Raw genomic sequence first — 5,140 nt, forward strand, 5'->3', positions numbered from 1 at the left:
GGTTTGGGGTCACCCTGTCTCGGGTTTGGGGGTGTTGGGGTCGCCCTGCCTTGGGTTTGGGGGGTTTGGGGTCACCCCACCCTGGGTTTGGGGGGTTTGGAGTCACCCTGCCCTGAGTTTGGGGAGTTTGGGGTCACCCTGCCCTGAGTTTGGGGAGTTTGGGGTCACTGTGCCCCAGGTTTGGGGGGTTTGGGGTCACCCCACTCCGGGTTTGGGGGGTTTTTGGGATTTGGAGCGTAGAGGTGGATTTTGGGGCACAGAGAGAGATTTTTGGGTTCGGGGGGGTGTTGCAGGAGGATTTTGGGGTTCAGGGGGGTCCTGGGGTGCCCCTGACGTGCCCCCGTGCCCTGCCCAGGGCGTACCTGGACCCGGACGTGACGTTGTCCCCCGAGACCTTTGGGAGTGTAGAGGGGGATTTTGGGGCACAGAGACAGATTTTTGGGTTCGGGGGGGGTTGCAGGAGGATTTTGGGGTTCAGGGGGGTCCTGGGGTGCCCCTGACGTGCCCCCGTGCCCTGCCCAGGGCGTACCTGGACCTGGACGTGACGTTGTCCCCCGAGCGGTTCCAGGCCCAGGTCACGGCCGTGGCCCAGCACGTGAACCGGGCGCTGCGGCTGCTGCTCCGCCTCTTCCTCGTCGAGGACCTGGTGGATTCCCTGGAGGTTTGGATCACCCCTCCCCCTCCTCATCCTCCCCACGGCCCCCCAGAACCCTCCGAGACCCCCCCAAAACGCTGCTCTGCCCCCCCTTTTCCCCCCCCCCAGCTCGCCCTGACCATGTGGCTGCTGACCTACGTGGGCGCCGTGTTCAACGGCATCACCCTCCTCATCCTCGGTGAGAAACGGGCTCTGGCCCCCTTCCCCCCCCCCTAAAACGACCCCCCACATTGTGGATTTGTGGGGGGGGGACCCCCAAAATCAGCACCGAGGGGGGTTTTGCCCCCCAAATAACTCTGAGCCCCCCCCTTTTCCCCCCCCAGCCGACCTGTTGGCCTTCAGCCTCCCGCCCCTCTACGAGAAGTACAAGGTGAGCCCAGGGGGGAGGGAACCCCCCCAAAATAAACAAGGACACCCCCAGAACACGGCGGGGGCCCCAAAAAGAAGGAGGGCACCCCCAGGAATGGGGGGGGCACCCTTTGAACCCCCCTCTTGCCCCCCTCCAGGTGCAGATCGATCACTCCGTGGGCGTCGCCCGCAGCCAGACCAAGGACCTCGTGGCCAAGTGAGTGCCTGGGCCCCCCCCCCAAAATCCTGCCACCCCCCCCAAAATCCTGGGCCCCTCCCATCATTCAGAACCCCCCCATGTCTCTGTGACCCCCTCACATGTCTGGGGCCCCCCCCAAATCACCCTCCCGAGCCCCCCAAACCCTGTCCCCTCTCTCCGTAGGATCCAGGCGAAGCTCCCGGGTCTGGCCAAGAAGAAACCGGAATAAACTCCCCTGGGGGGGGGGAATTTTGGGGTGCCCGGTGGTGCCCCCCCCACTCCGAGCTCATCTGCCCCCCCCACGAGCTCATCCCCCCCCCCAAATTCCACCCCCACCCCCCCAAGCTCGTGCTCCCCCCCCCCATCTCACAGTGGCGTCCGTCTGTCCCCCCCCAGCCTTGGGGTTCTTGGGGGGGCTGCACCCCAAATCCCCCGCCGGGGGGGTCCCCAAAACCCCCCGGGGGGGATCCCCCCTCCCCCAGCTCGTTTCTTCCCCCCGCCCATTTTATTTTTTTAACGTAAATTGAGGTGAAATGTCTGTAACTGCTGTAAATGGAGGGGGGGGGGGGGCTCAGCCCCCTCCCACAGCCCCCCTCAAACCGCACTGCGACCCCCGAGTCCCCCCCCGACCCCCCCGGCTCTGCTGGGGGGGTGGGAAATGGGGGGACCCCCCCCAAAATCCACCCACGGGGACGTGGCATCAATAAAACACCGCGACGAGGCTCCGCCCCCGCTGTGCTGGCTCCCCAAAAGGGCCCCAAAAATGGCCCTGGGACCCCCCCAGAGTGGCCCTGGGACCCCCCAGGTGTCCTTGGGACCCCCCCCCCCAGAGTGTCACCCCCAAATGTCCTTTGGACCCCCCCAAAATATCCCCCTAAAATGTCCCCCTAAATGTCCCTGTGACCCCCCCAGATGCCCTTGTGACCTTCCCCGAGTGTCCCCTCAAAATGTCTCTGTGACCTCCCCCCCCCCAAAATGTCCCCCCCCCATGTCCCTGTGACGCCCCCCAATGTCGTTTCCCCCCCAGTGTCCCCCCATCACTCCCGGGGGTTTCCAGGGTGGGGTTTATTTGGGGGGTCCTGTACAAGGGGGGGGGCATAAAAACGGGGGGGACACACACACGTATAAATAGGGGGACACTGAGGGGGGACACTGAGGGGGGACAGTGACACCGGGGGGGTCACTGGGGGGGGACAGTGACACCGGGGGGGGGCACTGGGGGGGGACAGTGACACCATGGAGGGAGGGGCCACCTCTGGGGGGCTCTGAGGGGGGGACATGGGGGGTCACTGCTGTCCCCAGCCCCCCATGGGGTGTCCCCTGCCCCCCCCCCGGTGTCCCCATCCCGGGGGGGCTCAGGTGGTGCCGGTGGGGGGGGGTCCCGTGCCCCCGACCCCCCCCTCGGGCTCCTCCTCCTCTTCCTCAGCGGGGTGGGCCGGTGCTGTCACCTCGCTGTCACCTCGCTGTGCTGCTGGGCCTGGCGCTGGGGGGGGGGGGACACACGGCCCCTGGAGTGGCCTCAGGTCCCCACAGCCCCCCCGCAAAATGTCCCCGTGTCCCCAGAGCCCCCTCCCAGTGTCCACGTGTCCCCAAACCCCTCAGTGTCCCCAAATGTCCCCATGTCCCCACACCCCCTCAGTGTCCCCAGAGCCCCCCCTCAGTGTCCACGTGTCCCCAAACCCCTCAGTGTCCCCAAACCCCTCAGTGTCCCCAAATGTCCCCATGTCCCCACACCCCCCCAGTGTCCCCAGAGCCCCCCCTCAGTGTCCCCAAATGTCCCCATGTCCCCACAGCCCCACCCAGTGTCCACATGTCCCCAAACCCCCGGTGTCCCCAAGTGCCAATGTCCCCACACACCCCCCAGTGTCCCCACATAGCCCCCAGTGTCCCCACAGCCCCCTTCAGTGTCCCCACACACCCCCCAGTGTCCCCACACATCCCTCAGTGTCCCCACACACCCCCCCGTGTCCCCACAGCCCCCCCGTGTCCCCACACATCCCCCAGTGTCCCCACAGCCCCCTTCAGTGTCCCCAAGTGCCAGTGTCCCCACACATCCCTCAGTGTCCCCACACACCCCCCCGTGTCCCCACAGCCCCCCCCGTGTCCCCACAGCCCCCCCAGTGTCCCCACAGCCCCCCCAGTGTCCCCACAGCCCCCCCAGTGTCCCAATGTCCCCACACACCCCCCAGTATCCCCCCAGCCCCCCTCAGGGTCCCCAAGTGCCAATGTCCCCACACCCCCCAGTGCCCACCCCCATGTCCCAGCATCACCAGTGTCCTCATGCCCCTCATTGTCCCCAAATCTCCCTGGTGTCCCCAAATCTCCCAGCACGCCCAGTGTCCCCCTGTCCCCGTTACCTCCCCACAATGTCCCCGTTCCCCCCGGTGTCCCCACCCCCCCGTGTCCCCTGTCCCCCCTCACCCTGGCTGTCCCCACAGTGTCCCCGTGTCCCCCCGCTGTCCCCCCTCACCCTGGCTGTCCCCACAGTGTCCCCGTGTCCCCCAGCTGTCCCCCCTCACCAGGAGTGTCCCCACAGTGTCCCCGTGTCCCCCCGCTGTCCCCCCTCACCCTGGCTGTCCCCACAGTGTCCCCTTGTCCCCCCGCTGTCCCCTCTCACCAGGAGTGTCCCCGCTGTGTCCCCGCCGTTCCCGGGGTGTCGCTTTGTCCCTGCCGTGTCCCCGCCATGTCCGTTTGTCCCCGGGGTGTCCGCACTGTCCCCGCAGTGGCAGCTTGTCCCCGGGGTGTCCCTGCTGTCCCCCCCGGGCAGGGCTGTCCCTGGGGTGTCCCCGTTGTCCCCTCTGGGCAGGGCTGTCCCCAGGGTGTCCCCGCTGTCCCCTGTTGGCAGGGCTGTCCCCAAAGTGTCCCCGCTGTCCCCTGTTGGCAGGGCTGTCCCTGGGGTGTCCCCCCTGGGCAGGGCTGTCCCCGAGGTGTCCCCGCTGTCCCCCCTGGGCAGGGCTGTCCCTGGGGTGTCCCCCCCGGGCAGGGCTGTCCCCGAGGTGTCCCCGCTGTCCCCCCTGGGCAGGGCTGTCCCCGAGGTGTCCCCGCTGTCCCCCCTGGGCAGGGCTGTCCCCAAAGTGTCCCCCCCGGGCAGGGCTGTCCCCGAGGTGTCCCCGCTGTCCCCTGTTGGCAGGGCTGTCCCCGGGGTGTCCCCGTTGTCCCCCCTGGGCAGGGCTGTCCCCGGGGTGTCCCCCCTGGGCAGGGCTGTCCCCGGGGTGTCCCCGCTGTCCCCCCCGGGCAGGGCTGTCCCTGGGGTGTCCCCCCCGGGCAGGGCTGTCCCCGCTGTCCCCCCGGGGTGGCAGGGGCAGGGTGTCCGGGTGTCGGGCGAGCGCGTGGCGCCGGATGTCCCCGAGGTGCAGGGACGGGAGGGGACACGAGCACAGGAGGCACCGCAGGTGGCCCCGCTCCAGGTCCAGCAGCAGCTCCGCCCGCAGCCACCCCCGAACAGGGTCACCGGGGACACCCCCCGGGGGGGACACCCCGGGGACACCCCGCGGGGACGGCGGCGACGGGGACCCTGCGGGGAGGGGACAGAGGGGTCATGGAGGGGTGAGGGGGGCACCTGGCGGGGTCGGGGACACGTGGGATGGGGCAGGGACATTGGGGACAGCTTGGGGACATGTGGGATGGGACAGGGACATTGGGGAGAGCTTGGGGACGTGTGGGATGGGGCAGGGACCTTGGGGACATGTGGGATGGGGCAGGGACCTTGGGGACACGTGGGATGGGGCAGGGACATTGGGGATGGCTTGGGGACATGTGGGATGGGGCAGGGACATTGGGGACATGTGGGATGGGGCAGGGACATTGGGGACGTGTGGGATGGGGCAGGGACATTGGGGACAGCTTGGGGACATGTGGGATGGGACAGGGACATTGGGGACACGTGGGATGGGGCAGGGACATTGGGGACGGCTTGGGGACATGTGGGATGGGACAGG

General features: G+C 68.5%; 1 long non-coding RNA gene across 1 annotated transcript; it reads right to left on the bottom strand.

Moving 5' to 3' along the window:
* Positions 1 to 2,248: 2,248 nt before the first annotated feature.
* LOC120323672 lies at positions 2,249 to 4,068 on the bottom strand. The gene is made up of 2 exons (XR_005564349.1): positions 3,820 to 4,068; positions 2,249 to 2,685 (listed from the first exon to the last, which is right to left on the bottom strand). It is a non-coding gene; the product is annotated as an uncharacterized LOC120323672 (long non-coding RNA).
* Between the last annotated feature and the right edge of the window lie 1,072 nt (positions 4,069 to 5,140).

Source organism: Pipra filicauda, unplaced genomic scaffold (genome assembly GCF_003945595.2).
Source record: "Pipra filicauda isolate LSUMZ 115617 unplaced genomic scaffold, ASM394559v2 scaffold1134_size34983_pilon, whole genome shotgun sequence".
NCBI lineage: Eukaryota > Metazoa > Chordata > Aves > Passeriformes > Pipridae > Pipra > Pipra filicauda.